Source organism: Oryx dammah, unplaced genomic scaffold (assembly GCF_014754425.2).
Source record: "Oryx dammah isolate SB20612 unplaced genomic scaffold, SCBI_Odam_1.1 HiC_scaffold_2, whole genome shotgun sequence".
Taxonomy (NCBI): domain Eukaryota; kingdom Metazoa; phylum Chordata; class Mammalia; order Artiodactyla; family Bovidae; genus Oryx; species Oryx dammah.
The window spans coordinates 133,647,164-133,663,669 of NW_024070186.1; positions in this window are offsets into that span (position 1 = coordinate 133,647,164).

The following is a 16,506-nucleotide window of genomic DNA, read 5'->3' on the forward strand; positions in this document are numbered from 1 at the left end:
CTGCTGCAAAGGAAATAATTGAACTTGGAGGGTGTGGGGGATTTTATTTTATTAGCAGTTAACGTATTGAGCATCTGCAATGTTGAAAGTAATTCACTGATTACTTAAGTAGACTTTTTGAAGTAGATGTATTCAAAAATTACAATAAAATATAGAAATGAATGTGGCTGGCTAAAAATTAAGAATTAGTTTTATCAGTACAAAATAGCAATGATGTGATTGAAATCATTAATATTGTTAATAAGGAAAGTGTTACACACACCAGTAAAAGTCCACAAGTTGATTATGAACTTTAACAGTTTTGCAGAAGAATATCAAGATATAGATAATAAGCATCAGGAAAAATATACTTTACCTGAATAGTGATCAAATAAAAACAAAAATATATCAATTTCTTCCTATCAAATTAAACACAATGAAAAAATCCTTTTAATATGTAATATTTATAAGGGTAAATGTAACAAAGATTCATATATATGGATGCTCAGAGAAAAAGTTGATACTTCATTTTGAAATTGTATATGTGTGTATGTGTATACCACACATACAAAATATTAAAAATATTTAATCTTCCTGATTTTCTTGCTGCTGCTGCTGCTGCTGCTGCTAAGTTGCTTCAGTCGTGTCCGACTCTTTCCGACCCCATAGACGGCTGCCCACCAGGCTCCCCCGTCCCTGGGATTCTCCAGGCAAGAACACTGGAGTGGGCTGCCATTTCCTTCTCCAACGCATGAAAGTGAAAAGTGAAAGTGAAGTCGCTCAGTCATGTCTGACTACTAGCGACCCCATGGATTGCAGCCTACCAGGCTCCTCCATCCATGGGATTTTCCAGGCAAGAATACTGGAGTGGGGTGCCATTGCCTTCTCCAGATTTTCTTGCTAGAGTTACACTAATGAAATGAGCACTCTGTTAAATATAAATATATTAATTATGGGGTTATGCATAATCACACAAAAATTTAAAACACCTTAGTCATCATCATATGTAATTTTATCAATGTGTGCATCCTATTTATCTATCATCTATATACCTACATATCTATCTATCCAGCCATCCATCCTAGACGAAAGCAGAGCAGAAAATGAAATATCTAAGCCAAACCAATGCAATGGTCATTACCAGGCAGTGAAACATGGTTGTTTTATCTTTTCATAATTTTTAAGAATAGTCATTTTTTAAAAATGAGGATACAATCTCAAAATATTTTTTAATGACAGCATATGCTTATACTACTTATGGAAATTTAACTTGGTAAGAAGAGTTGGAAAAAAATTTGTCAATACATAGCAAAAATTCACAAAAGTGTTAGAAAAGTTTATGTAGTAATTACACTTCTAAGAATTTACACCAATAGTCTGAAAATATATAAAAAATGAATATGTATTATTTGAATATTAGAGAAATAGAGGTAATTTAAATGCCCAGAAATAATGTGCTCAAGTCATTACATACATTTATATGTATTTGATAAATTTAAGTATCTCTTTTAACATTTATAAATACACATTTAAAATGATACATCTATTTATACACAAATATATTTGGAAAAGACATAATAATATGCACTAGTTGCAATCATTCTTGTTGGGAGATTATATATGTGATATTATCATAATAGTTCAGAAGAAGACAAAGAAGGAAGGAAGTGAAATTGAATTCCCAGATTAACAGCTGAAAAACTTTGATACCTCATTTGTTCTAAATACAAAGGAATGAGGAAGTGGAGAGGATGAATAAATTAAAATTCAAGGCAATATCAATGCTTAACAGAGTACAAATAGGGTAGACAATTGTGCTTATCCACCTTCCCACCAGCTGGAACTCTAAGAATTCAAAATGCAACTGATATATCCAAACTGCTGGCCCACTAAAAGCCAAGGTAGATTTTACCTGGCCCTAGAATGAGTAATGAATAAACAAAATCCCTGTGATGAAATAAGGGAAAGAAATCACCTAAAACAAATAACAGAAAAGTCTATTGTCTATTACCAGATGCAGAAGTAATTGCAGGAAACTCTTTAGAACTCTCATTAGAATACAAGGAAAAAACACATCTCAAAAACAGGAGGGTATTAAGAGAAAATTTACTGAGGCAAAAACAACAGCTTAAGGTTAAAATGGAATAAAAATATACTCCAATTCACAAAAAGGAAAAATGCAACTGCAGAATAAAAATTCATTTTACAGATGCAAAAACATGAAAATCTCACCTTATATATAGTAAGACATGAAGGAGAAAAGATATTTAAATTATGAAGGTAAACATAGACATGGGATAGAAAATAAAGATTCAAATTAAAAATCATCATTCCGTTGGCAGGTAGGGAGGAAATGAGGAGAGGGGGGTAGCAGTTAAAACAACTAAGGAAATAACGGCATACCAGGGTATGCAAACTGAAAAATGTTCACCAGTATCTGGAGAAATTCAGTTCATCAGACTCACTAAGAGACCTCCTAGAATCAGTTTTGGTTTCAATGAAAAAGAAAAATATCCTAAACATATTAAGACAGAAAATCCAGGTTACAGATAGAAGAATGAATTTATGATGACTTCAGATTTGTCTTCCAAAATAATACATCGGACATATAAAAGTATAATAAATGAAGACTATAAGTGCAAAAGTTTGTGGCCCAATAATTTTATATTTTTCCTAAAGTACACCACCCAAAGTTGACTAAGTAAAGTTGCTGACATCATCACTATTAAATAAATGAGAGATATATTGAAGACAAAATCCATAGAAACTCACAGTAAAAAAGAAAGGGAGCATAGAAACGAGTTAGATACCAGTTAAGTGTAAACAGTATAAAGCTGAGTAAAACATAAATGCAATATCAGAAATGATTTTTATTCAAATGTTTAATAAGAATGTTTAGTATAAGTCAATATATACTAATAAGATGGTTCCTCTCTCCATGGAATTCTGTAGGCAAGAAAATTGGAGTAGGAAGCCTTCTCTTCAGGGGATCTTCCTGACCCAGGGATTGAATGTGGGTCTCCTGCAATGCAGGAAAATTCTTTACTGTGTGAGCCCCAGGGAAGCCTCAACGTATACTAATGTAAGATTGGAATTTAGGTTAAAAGGGGTATAGATAAAGTGGTACGAAAATTCCTTAACTGGGGGATTCAGAATATGTCAATTTAAAAAATGTTAATAAATAGGTAAGTATGGGTTTTAAAAAGTATCGATTATCTTAACAGTTAACCATTATATTATGTCAAACAATAGACATGACTTTCTACACACTAAAACATATGAAAGTATAGCAAATGTGTATATATACAAAAGATACAAAGAAAATGAAAAATATAGAAAGTAGAAAGCACAAAACAAAATGATAAACTTACACAAAAGATAAAGTTATGTAACTGTAATAAAGTCTTCCTATTCAAAAAATCAGCTTCATAAAAAAGAAACTTAGCTATAAAATAAAGGAGTGCACAGGAAATTTTAAATAAATGGATAGGTAGGTATATTCCACACAAGTAAAATAAAGACAAACTAGGTTGATATACGAGATGCAATCATGGCTTCAAAACATCACTGTTTCCTGAATCTATGTCATTCGGCTTGTAACTCTGAGGTATTCTCCCATCACAAGTGGGATGACTTGCCCCAATTTTTGATATGGATACAAGCATTACAGCTTATAATATTGGAAAGTAGGACCTTGGTGATGTAATGCAAACAGATGCTGAACTCGGCTTGCACGTTAGAGCTGGGCATCCCACACTTCTGCCACCACAGTGAGAATACCCCAGGTCTGGCCTGCTGGAAAAGGAGAGACAGGAGTAAAAGAGCTAAGTTGTACTAGTCTCCCTAGTTGATTGACACCCAATTAAAAGCCAAACATGCCAGCAAACCCAACAAAAAAGAGCACTGCCTATACAATTCCCACCTGAATCTATAAATGTAGCAGCTACATTACATTAACCACTGAGGGTCTGTGTTTTTCATTTTGTTTTGTTTAGCTTTTTTGTGACATTGTATAGTCAATTTTGGGCTTCCCAGGTGGCGCTAGTGGTAAATAATCTGCTTGCCAATGTAGGAGACATAAGACAGGCTGGTTCGATCCCTGGGTTGGTAAGATCCCAGGGAGGAGGGCATGGCAACCCACTCCAGTATTCTTGCTTGGAGAATTCCATGGACAGAGGAGCCTGGCAGGTAACTGTCCATAAGGTTGTAAAGAGCCAGACACAACTGAAGCAACTCAACATATAGGCACACATAGTCAATTTCATTAATAATATTAACATCAGATAAAGAAAAACAAAAATTTTCAAATGATACAAAAAAGTCAAACTAGTGTACTGTAAAGCTCTTAAAGAATATCAAACTGACTCAACTCTGGTAGATTATAGGAAAAGAAAAAAAATTAAAGTTTTAGAAATCAAATACTTAACGGTTCAGTTCAGTTCAGTTGCTCAGTCGTGTCCAACTCTTTGCGACCCCATGGACTGCAGTATGCCAGGCTTCCCTGTCTATCACCAATTCCTGGAGCTTGCTTGAACTCATGTCCATCCAGTCAGTGATACCATCCAACCATCTCATCCTCTGTCATCCCCTTCTCCTGCCTTCAATCTTTCCCAGCATCAGGGTCTTTTCCAATGAGTCAGTTCTTCACATCAGGTGGCCAATGGAGTTTCGGCTTCAGTGTCAGTCCTTCCAATGAATATTCAGGACTGATTTCCTTTAGGATGGACTGGTAGGATCTCCTTGCAGTCCAAGCAACTCTCAAGAGTCTTCTCCAGCACCACAGTTCAAAAGCATCAATTCTTTAATGCTCAGCTTTCTTTATGGTCCAACTCTGATATCCATACATGACTACTGGAAAAACCACAGCTTTGACTAGACAGACCTTTGTCGGTAAGGTAATACTTATAGGGATTCTCAATAAAATTAGATTTCTCAGCAGAAACTTTGCAAACCAAAAGGCAGTAAGATAATATATGTAGAGTGGTTAAAGAGGAAAACTTTCTGAGAGTTCTGTATCAGGCAAAACTGTTCTTCAAAAATGAGAGAGAAATTAAGACATCCCCAGACACACATCCCTGGTGGCTCAGACATTAAAGCATCTGCCAGTAATGCAGAAGACCCGGGGGTTTGACCCCTGGGTGGGGAAGATCCTCTTCCCAAAATAAGATCCCCAATATTTTTGCCTGGAGAATTCCATGGACAAAGGAGCCTGGTGGGCTACTGCCCATGGGGTTGCAAAGAGTCAGACACGACTGAGCGACTAACACATTTTTTGTGTGAATGAGACAAACAAGAGCTGAGAGAATTCATTAACACTATAACTGCTTTATATGAAGTGCAAATGGGAGCCCTTCAAGTTGAAATGAAAGAGTGTTATACAATAACTTGAAATCATATAAAATGTAAAATTTTCTGGTAAAGGCAAATTATGAACAAATATAAAAAATACTATTGAAATTTTGATTTGTAACTCCACTTTTTATTTTCCATAGGATTTAAAAGACAAATGCATAGAAATAATTCCAAATCTATGTCAATGTGTATGCAATGTATAAAGATATAACTGTGTCATTGATAACATAAAATAAGTGAAGTAGAGCTTAATGGAGTAGAGAATTTTAAGTGAAAGTTTTTACTGAAGTCTTTATTGCCATTATCGGAGCTAAATTAGTATCAATTTAAGATAGTCATAACTTCAGATGTTATACATAATCCCTGTGATAAATACAATATATAGAATATATAGCAAAAAAAGATAAAGAGATCAAAATGTGTCAGCACAAAACAATCAACTAAAAACAAAGGAAGACATGACACTTCAAACCCATTTGGATGGCTACTATTGAAAAAAAAACAACGAAAAACAGGAAATAATTGTTGACAAGAATGTAGAGAAATTGGAACTTGTGTGCACTGCTGAAAGCTGCAGCTGCTGTGTTCACTGCAGCATTATTCACAAAAGCCAAAAGGCAGAACCAACCCAAGTATCCAGTAAAGGTGAATGGATAAACAAAACCTGATGTATATATCCAGTGGAATATTATGCAGCCTTTCAAAGGAAGGAAAATCTTATACATGAAACAACATGGAAGAACTTTAGATATGTTATATTACATGAAATAAGATAGTCACAAAAATACTAAGATAAATGCTATATGGTTCATTAAAATGAGGTACCTAAGGAGTCAAATTTATCAAGGCATAAAGTTGAACAATGGTTGCCAAGGGCTGGGAAAAAAGTGGTAAATGTGGAGTTGATGGGGTGCAGATTTTCAGTTTGGAAACATGAAAATGTTCTAGAGATGGGTGATGGTGATGGTAGCACAACAGTGTGAATACACTTAATAACACTGAGCTATACACTTAAAATGGCAATTTCTAATATGTCTTACCAAAATAGAAAAGTCTTCACTCGTATCTCAGATAGTAAAGAATATGCCTCCCATGTAGGAGACCTGGGTTTGATCCCTAGGTTGGGAAGATTCCCTGGAGAAGGAAATGGCAACCCATTCCAGCATTCCTGCCTGGGAAATCCCATGAACAGAGGAGCCTGGAGGGCTACATTGGGGTCAATGAAGCCCAATAGGGTCACAATGAGTGACCTACCATGGGATTACAATGAGTTGGACATGACTATGTGACCACACACACACACACAACAATAAAACAAAAACATTTTACAGAATCCAGTTCCCATCATTATATTATGGATATCTGATTCCAGACTTACTTTACCTCTGTAAACAACTAGAACACTTGACAAAATATCTGAAAAAAAAGTTTACACATTGGACAACAAAAAGCATACAGCTATGGTATCTTTACAAAGGTAAACAAATGATTTGAACCCTATATCTAATACTTTTCTACCTGGAGGCAGTTTCCAGACTTCAGTGCAGGAGGGCTGAACCCAACAAAACACGGCGGTTTTGCCAAGTTGGGGAAAAAGACTGGAGTTTGAAAAAGTTGAATCTACTAGAATTGGCTCCAAAATCATTGCAGATGGTGATTGCAGTCATGAAATTAAAAGACGCTTACTCCTTGGAAGAAAAGTTATGACCAACCTAGATAGCATATTCAAAAGCAGAGACATTACTTTGCCGAATAAGGTCCATCTAGTCAAGGCTATGGTTTTTCCATTGGTCATGTATGGATGTGAGAGTTGGACTGTGAAGAAGGCTGAGCTCTGAAGAATTGATGCTTTTGAACTGTGGTGTTGAAGAAGACTCTTGAGAGTCCCTTGGACTGCAAGGAGATCAAACCAGTCCATTCTGAAGATCAGCCCTGGGTGTTCTTTTGAAGGAATGATGCTAAAGCTGAAACTCCAGTACTTTGGCCACCTCATGCAAAGAGTTGACTCATTGGAAAAGACTCTGATGCTGGGAGGGATTGGGGGCAGGAGGAGAAGGGGACGACAGAGGATGAGATGGCTGGATGGCATCACTGACTCGATGGACATGAGTCTGAGTGAACTCCGGGAGTTGGTGATGGACAGGGAGGCCTGGGGTGCTGCGATTCATGGGGTCACAAAGAGTCGGACACGACTGAGTGACTGAACTGAACTGAACTAGAATTTGTATCACACTGTACCACAAAGGAGGGGGCTATGCAGAGGCTGAGCTCCAAACTCTGAGAGGAGTCCCTTCGAATCTACTGCTGAAGACAAACTTATGCCTGCATAGGGTGAAACTCCACAAAGAGCGGTAAGCTCAACAACTTCAAAGGCCACAGCCTGCTAGGAGGCACTGCAGTTCTGACCAGCCAGAGTAGATAAAACTTAATGAACATCACATACATTCAGTGGAGACTCTAGAAGGGTCAGACTTTACAGCAATGGAGCTAAACTAGCTCTAGAGTAAAAAAGAACTAAGGCCCATCCTCGCATTCTCTCAGCTCTGCTTGCTTTGATTTGGCTTCATTCTCTGGCAGACAACATATGTGAAATATTGAGAGACAATATTAACAATTTTGAGGTAAGCAAAGACTTTTCAGATATGATACAGTAAGCATGCAACATAAAGATAATAAATTGGAAACTGCCATAGTGAAAAATGTCTGCTCCTAAAAAAAACAGATAAGAATGTGAATGTTCAGGTTTGCAAAATGTACATATGAAAAAGTACCTATATCCCAAATATATATGTGTATGTATGTGTGTGTATATATATATTATATATATTATGTGCATATGTTTTATGTATGTATACACACATGTGCTGTGTGTGCTCAGTCACTCAGTCATATTGGACTTTTTGCAACCCCATGATCTGTAGCTCGCCAGGCTCCTCTGTCCATGGAATTTTCCAGGCAGGAATCCTGAAGTGGGTTGCCATTTTCTACTCCAGGGGATCTTCCCTACCCAAGGATCGAAACTGCATCTCTTGTGTCTCCTGCATTGGCAGGCAGATTCTTTACCACTGAACCACCTAGGAAGCCCTGTATACACACAGAGAATCGTGTCCGACTCTGCGACCCCATGGACTGCAGCCCACCAGGCTCCTCCATGCATGGGATCTTCCAGGCAAGAATACTGAAGTGGGTTGCCATTTCCTTCTCCAGTACACATATACATATATGTAAAATTAAAAAGTTACTTTTAAAAAAATGACAAAAGAATTGAAGGCACTTCACAAAAAGAGTGGTCTAATGGCCACTAGGCTCAAAACTGATGTTCAACATCATTAGTAGTCAAAGGTAATGGATTTTTAAATATAATAACTACTACAATAATTATTTGATTTGAGTTATATTAAAACATTCTATTTAAAAGTAAAATTATGTGAACTAGAAGAAGAATACAATTAATGTATACATATATCGTCTCAGATTGAGGAATGACTTTTTAGCATTAAAAAAAGGAAGAAACCATAAAGTATCAGACCAACAGATTTCACAGCAGGTGAATTTAAAGATTCTGTACATAAACACTACGGGTTTCCCTGGTGCTTCAGGGGTAAAGAATCCACCTGCCAGTGTAGGAGATGCAGATGTGATCCCTGAGTCAGGAAGAGCCCCTGGAGAAGAAAACAGCAACCCATGACAGCATTCTTGCCTGGAGAACCCCATGGAGAGAGAAGCTGCGCAGGCTATAGTTTGTGGGGTCACAACAGAGTTGGACATGACTCAGCAACTAAACAACAACAACATCATAAACACTATAAACTAGCCACATGAAAAAAAAAAACACTTAGGACAATATTTTCAATACAAAGTAGAAGAGGAATTAATATACGTAAAGAACTATTACTGAAGAAAAAGAATGCCCCAAGTGAACACCAAGTGAAGAATATAAAGACATTTTACAAAATTAAATATTCAAACATAAATGCATCAAAATGTGCTCAATATTCTTAAAAACTAGTAAAGATTAATTCAAATAACATCACTGTATCATTTTTACCATTATACCATGACCATTAACACTGATATATATCACATCATTTTTAAAGTGGTTATTCAGGAATCAACTAAATACATGGCAGAGTCTATAAATTATGATGTATCCATAGTAATGCAGCAAGTAAGAAATCTATATAGTCTATAAATATATACATATAGTCCTAATTTTAGCTATAATACATACTATATATGCAGTAAACTCTTACATTTGTGCACATACACACATATTTATTGTATTAGAACTGGTAGGAAATAAACCACTATCATAACTGTAGTTTGTGGTGATGGTAATATTAGAATTTTTGTCTATCTTTTTATATTTTCTCTGTTTCTCCCTCCTGAATTTTAATATTTTCTCAATGTCTTAAATCTAACATACTTATTTGTGAGAGTTATAAGGAGGAAAAATGGTTTAAATAGACTTGAGTTGATTAAAAAAATGATAACAAATAATGTTATTGGCTGAAAGATAAAAGATATTTAGAACAGAAAAATAAGTATTGAGGTTGTTTGACAATTTAACAAATTGAGGTTCTTGGGACTAGTCCAAATTACTCTGATTAGAAATTCAGTAGCAAGGGCACAATACTGGATTTCATTATCAAATATGTAGAAAGATAATGACTCTAGCAATAATCTCAACAGAGCAGTGCACTGAGAAAGAATTCTGAAAATCTTCCTAGGTTTCAAATTATAGAAGCAGTAAATTGTTTAAAAATATCAAAGACATATGACATCAGGAATAGTGATTCTAGGCTGTTCAGCTCTAACTGAAGTATATTTCCATTATAGTTGCAATGGTTGTGAAGAAGAGAACAAGGAGATCCAAACCAACAGAGTTCAGAGGTGAGAACAACACCTTGGACATGGACCACAGAGACCCAAATGTCTTCAATTTCTTTCAAACTTCTCTTGTGAATCTGAGCAAATGTTTTTCTACTCTCATTTATAGGCCTTGGTTTCTTTAAATGAACGGAGTTGAAATAAATGGTCCCCTATGACTTCTATTATTCTAATATTCTTTGATTTCAAACCCACTTGCACACAAATTCGTCTGTCTTGCTACTTTAAGCACTGACAAAATGAATAACAGAGAGTCCTCAAAACCCAGTCATAAAAAATTACCAATCCTAACACACTCTGTAAAGATTTACTTCTTCCTCTGATAATCCTCTGAAACCCACATTCATCCCAAAAAGCCTGCATGAAAACCTCCTTCCTTCCCTTTCTTCATTTCTAAAAGAAAAATGTACTTCCTTCTCTTTCTTCATTTCTAAAAGCAAAACTGTACTTCTTAACAGCAATAACATCAATAATATCAATGATGGTTTATGGTTATTTAGCAATCACTCCATGTCAGGCACTGTACTATTTTATATTTGCTATCCTTTTCCTCAAGAAAGTGAAATTTTAAAAGATTAAATAACCTGTGGAAGGTTATATACAAATATAAATTTGTATATATACTACAAATATACAGAAGAAACACAACATTTGTGGGAGAGATCTGAAAAGCATAAGCTTATTTATGGTGTAAGTTATTATGTAAACTGTTGAGCAACATAAATAAAACTCTACCAGGAATTCACTAGCTTGATTATTTATTCATGTGTGATAAGAATGAAGGCTTTCAGGGGCCAGTAGAATTCCAGATACAAATGACTGACCACCAACTTGATACTATGAGCCAATTGACCAAACTGAAGTCAGAGGTTTACATGGCTATAGAGCCAGTTGAGACACAAAATTTTAGGCAGAACTTTAAAACCCCTGAAGGCTTCCAGGAGAGAGTGCCATAGCATGCTTAATTTTATGATTATGGAACAAACAAAGCACATTTTGAAAATACATTTATTTAACATGTAATAAGAAATCAAGATATTCAATCAGTAACTTTTCAACTGTGCAAATATTTGAAAAGCTGTTGAAAATACACTAACAGTTGACCAAACAAGCAAAATATAGTAGGTGACTGATAAGTCTTTGATCAGGAATTCTTAAGCATGAGTTTAAAAATGGGTATAAAAAATGACAAGGAGAGTTTATTCAAATGTGGTTTCTTGAGCCATGCCCAGAGATTCTGATTTGGAAGGTACATCTACATTTTTAAAGGCACAACTCAGGGAATTCTGATATACGTAGTACATACAAGTCTACCATAACTGTACATGGGTAGATACAGCTTGAAGTCCTACAGCTGGAAATCAATCTTAGAGAATTAAAGAGAAAATGCATCTGGAAGAAAACAGTGGATTACTCTAACCTAATTTATATTGCTTTATAATTGACCAAATCACTCATTTATGTTATCTCCTTTGAGCCTGAAAACGCACTGAAATGGTATTATAAATTTTACTTCCACTTAAAAATGAAGAAACTGATGCTCAGGGAGGTTAAATGATTAGGCCTGTGAGAACAGCCACCAGACTTGAATCTGAGTCTTTTAACTGTAAATCCCAGCTTCTTTCATAACACCCTGAAAGAAACTTTGGTACAATAATTTACAAAGTTGTTTGTGGAGATTTGATGTTAGTAAATGAATAGAAATAGATTACTAGTCACATCAGAAAGATTTTTATAAAGTTTAGAGAAAAATAATGATGACTTTGTTGAGTCAGTGGGCTCAGAATTCCATGGCTTTTGGAATGACTATTGCCCTGTAGACAGTCCACTCAGTAAGGTTCTACAAATATACTCTTACTACTAAAAATGTGGTCTGCATACATATGGGCATCAGCTGGGATTGAATTAAAATTGCAGAATCTTGGGCTTCGCCCTCCATCCTGTGAAGAAGAATCTGCATTTTTAAATACAATGCCCAGGAGTCCAGGAGTCCAGGGCTGTAAATTCTATCATCTTAACAAAACGACTCCATCTTTCCGAATCTCAATTTTCCTGACCTGTGAAATGAGAAAGATGAACTAACCTATCTTTAACAGCTCTTCTGTTAGTTACTTACTGGAGCATAGGAGTTGACAAACTATGGCCTGTCGGCTAAATCTGACCAGCAAGCTGAGAATGATTTTACAATTTTAAAAAATTAAAAAAGAATATTTTGTGACATGAAAATTTTGGTAATTCAACTTTTAGTGTCCATTGTGCATACGTGCTCAGTCACTTCAGTCGTGTTCAACTCTTTGTGACCCCGTGGACTGTAGCCCGCCAGACTCCTCTGCCCATGGGATTCTCCAGGCAAGAATACCGGAATGGGTTGCCATGCCCTCCTCCCAGGGGATCTTCCCAACCCAGAGATCAAAACTGTGCCTTCTGCATCTCCTGCATTGCAGGCAAATTCTTTACCCACTGAGCCACTTGGGAAGCCCTTAGTGTCTGTTAATACATTTAAGTTAGAACACAGCCAGACTCATTGGCCTATGAACTGTCTATGGCTATTTTCATGCCATGATAGCAGGGTTGAAAGGATGTAATCAAGACTGTAGGGCCCTCAAATCCTAAAACATTCACTCTCTGGCCCTTTACAGAAATATTTGCTGATACTTGCTATAGTAATAATGGTAACAGCCACAACCACCATTTCAGCAGATATTAGGACTCAAAAGTGTACTAAGAACACATGTGCATATAATTTAAATGTATATGCATATACATATATATTTGTATATACAGTAGTTTGTTCAGCTACTTCTCTACTTCTATTTGATTCTATTTAAAAGTTTTGAAATGATCTGACTAATCCCAGTTTTTCAGGATGTTTTTCCATTTCTGAAGGCAGATGTAATGATTCTCATGTTGAGTGTAAGAAATACTCTCTGAAAAATATATTTCAGAACCTCTAGTGGAGAAGGGAAGAGCATGCATAATTGAATAAAAACATATTTATCTGAAATAAATTGCTGAAATTTCAACAAAATATCGTAGGTATGTAAGAACTTATGTAAAATGAGAGAACACTTGCATGAGTTAAGTATGATTCTAATACTTAGCAAATCTTTTAATTTTTCTTATTTATTTATTGTTATTAATATCTAAAAAGTCTGATATTTTATTTCTGTCAACAGAGCCAGAAACACACTTTATAATTATATCTGTGTTTTCTCAATTGAGAACAACTTCCTATCTACTAATCAAAGCAACAGTTTGAGAAAGTCTATCATGATATTGATGTAGAATGATGTCAACTATGATATAACACAAAGGATAGGAGTCTATACTTTAGAATTCTTTCAAATTAAGGTACAACTGCTGTACATTGTGGCTTAGCTGGCTCTCCTGCGATTAGGGAAACCTGAGTTCAATCCCTGGGTAGGGAAGATCCCATGAAGAAGGGAAAGATTACCCACTTCAGTATTCTGGCCTAGAGAATTCCACGGACTGTATAGTCCACAGGGCCACAAAGACTAGGACATGAGTGACTTTCACGTTCACATTCACTGTACATTACAAACACATAAAATACCTATCAATAGAATTCCAAGTAAGTAAAATATAAATGATGAACTGCATATTATTACCATTCAAAGTCTGTATTTGAATATAAAACAAACATTTCCATAATTTATTAAGTTCACATATACAATTGAAAAGAAACAAGAAATAATTTGAATTTTTAGTTGATATTTTAAGGTTATTCAAGTATGCATTCAAGAAATTTTTTAAAAGATTTTTAAACAAAGGAAATGGCCTTTTGCAAAATCTCTACAGAAAACTATTCATTATGATTATAAAATTGCTACTTATTATCATAAAGTAGAACAAGTAGTTCTACTGAACTATTTATTACCATAAGGTAGTAAATGATATTACTTAAATTAGTAAATTTTTAACCGTAAGCCAGTAAACCAGGACAATCAAGTTCAACATTATTATCATAAACTTGTTCTGGTTTCTGTTTTGCTGTAATGTGATAAGACAAAACAAAACATTGAGGAATATGTTTCTATTGTTTCTTTTGCAACTGACAATTTACCTATGAAAAAAATGTCCTCAAAAGTAGGGTTATTTAAACAAATGAAAAAAAAAAACACCAAGATGTTTATCAAGCCATGATTTCCAATACTGAAGAAAATTCTCTAGTACTAAATTAGTCTAAATTTCTCTTGAATATTTGTATTTGTTCTATTTATATCTCCTTGAAAAAAAAATTATAGTAAGTAAAATAAAATACAGAACATACAATGTACCAAACACACACACACACAAATGTTCTTCATAATAATCTGTTTGCACATGAATACCCATAATTACAGTGTATTTTTATACCATAATGTTATATCATTCTTTATCCAAGAATTCAAATCATGCTGAATATTTAATACATATTTTAATATAAATCATATTATCAGTTCTTACCAGATCTTGCCCAGCACATCAAACAGAGAAAAATGTATACTCTCATTTGGAATCTGATAAAAGTAAAAGAAGCACTCAGATTCACCAAAAAAGAAATTCTAAAATTCATTAAGGTTTCTCTTTGGTAGGACTGTCACAGTCTGGTAGGTTTTAATGTAAAATATCCTTGGCTTTTGCTCCTCCCTGTTTGTTGAAAAGGTGAGGCAGTTCGTTTTCTCCCATTTAGCTTGTACTTGTGAGAAGGTTTTATAAGTTAAACACTGTAATAAGTCACAAACATTCAGCTACACGAGCTGAATTTGGGGGAAAGAAAAAGATAATTATATCTTTCTTTATTCCTCTTAACCTCAGGATTTCAGAAGTGGTTGGGAAGAAGATGTTTGTTGAAACCTTAAAGCAAATGTGATGTTAGAAAATGCTAGAAATAAAGAGAGTCAGAAAAAGTTGTGGTTTATGTTTATTCTGATTACAAGCTAAGTTGTCTTTATAATCATGAAATCAGTAATAAAATTCATATCCACCAAGTTTCCAAGTATAAAATATGGCCTTTATATATATATATCATTTTGCAACCCAAACTCAGTGGCTATTTTAAAATTGAAAATGCTAGCCTGTCTCTTGAGATCTACTATTTGAAGATTTCAAAAATATTTTTGTTTTTAAAATCTTTCTTTTTTTCTTTAAGTTGCTCAGTCGTGTCCGACTCTTTGCGACCCCATGGACCGTAGCCTACCAGGCTCCTCTGTCCATGGGATTTTCCAGGCAAGAGTACTGGAGTGGGTTGCCATTTCCTTCTCCAGGGATCTTCCAAACCCAGGGATCGAACCCAGGTCTCCCACATTGTAGGCAGATGCTTTACTATCTGAGCTACCAGGGAAGCTCAGCATCTGACATCTCAGCAGCAGTTACATTTTTCATGATTTTTAAATGAATACGTCATTTTGTTTGTGGTTCCTCTGAAACACCTCCCCAGACCTCAGCATAGTTTGTACTGATTGATGTGAATTAAACAGGTCTGTTCTTAAAGTATCTTTTGAAATTTACAGAGACTTGAATTTCCAAACAAATTTAATTTTTGAACTTACAATGCATGTACATAGAGAATAGCGATTCTCTCTTTTCCTTGCCTACCAACATCCATTGTCAGAAGGAAAATAAGGGAAAAATGAAGTAAACAGTTGAAATCTTGTAATAAACAAAAAATATTTCAAAAATTTTGAAGATTTAAAAAATATTTTTGTTTTTAACATGCAAACATTTTAAAATTATTACAAGATTTCAACTATTTACTTCATTTTTCCCTTATTTTCTTTCTAAAAATGGATGTTGGTAGGCAAGGAAAAGAGAATCGCTATTCTCTATGTACATGCATTGTAAGTTCAAAAATTAAATTTGTTTGGAAATTCAAGTCTCTGTAAATTTCAAGAGATACTTTAAGAACAGACCTGTTTAATTCACATCAATCAGTACAAACTATGCTGAGGTCTGGGGAGGTGTTTCAGAGGAACCACAAACAAAATGACGTATTCATTTAAAAATCATGAAAAATGTAACTGATGCTGAGATGTCATCATTATTTTGACCTATTTGGTCTCTGGGAATTTTATGTGAGACTTCAGTTTTAAAAGGGTGCCTACATGATAATTTGACTGGAGACCAACAAATAATCATTTAGCTGTAACCAGTGTATCTTTCTAATAAAGATATAAGTAAACTACATATTTTCAGAATGTGGGAAGAAAGATAAATGTCATACATTTAAGAGAAACTCTAAACAAGTTTATAGTCAAATTAACAGATAAGTCTTTCTTCACATAT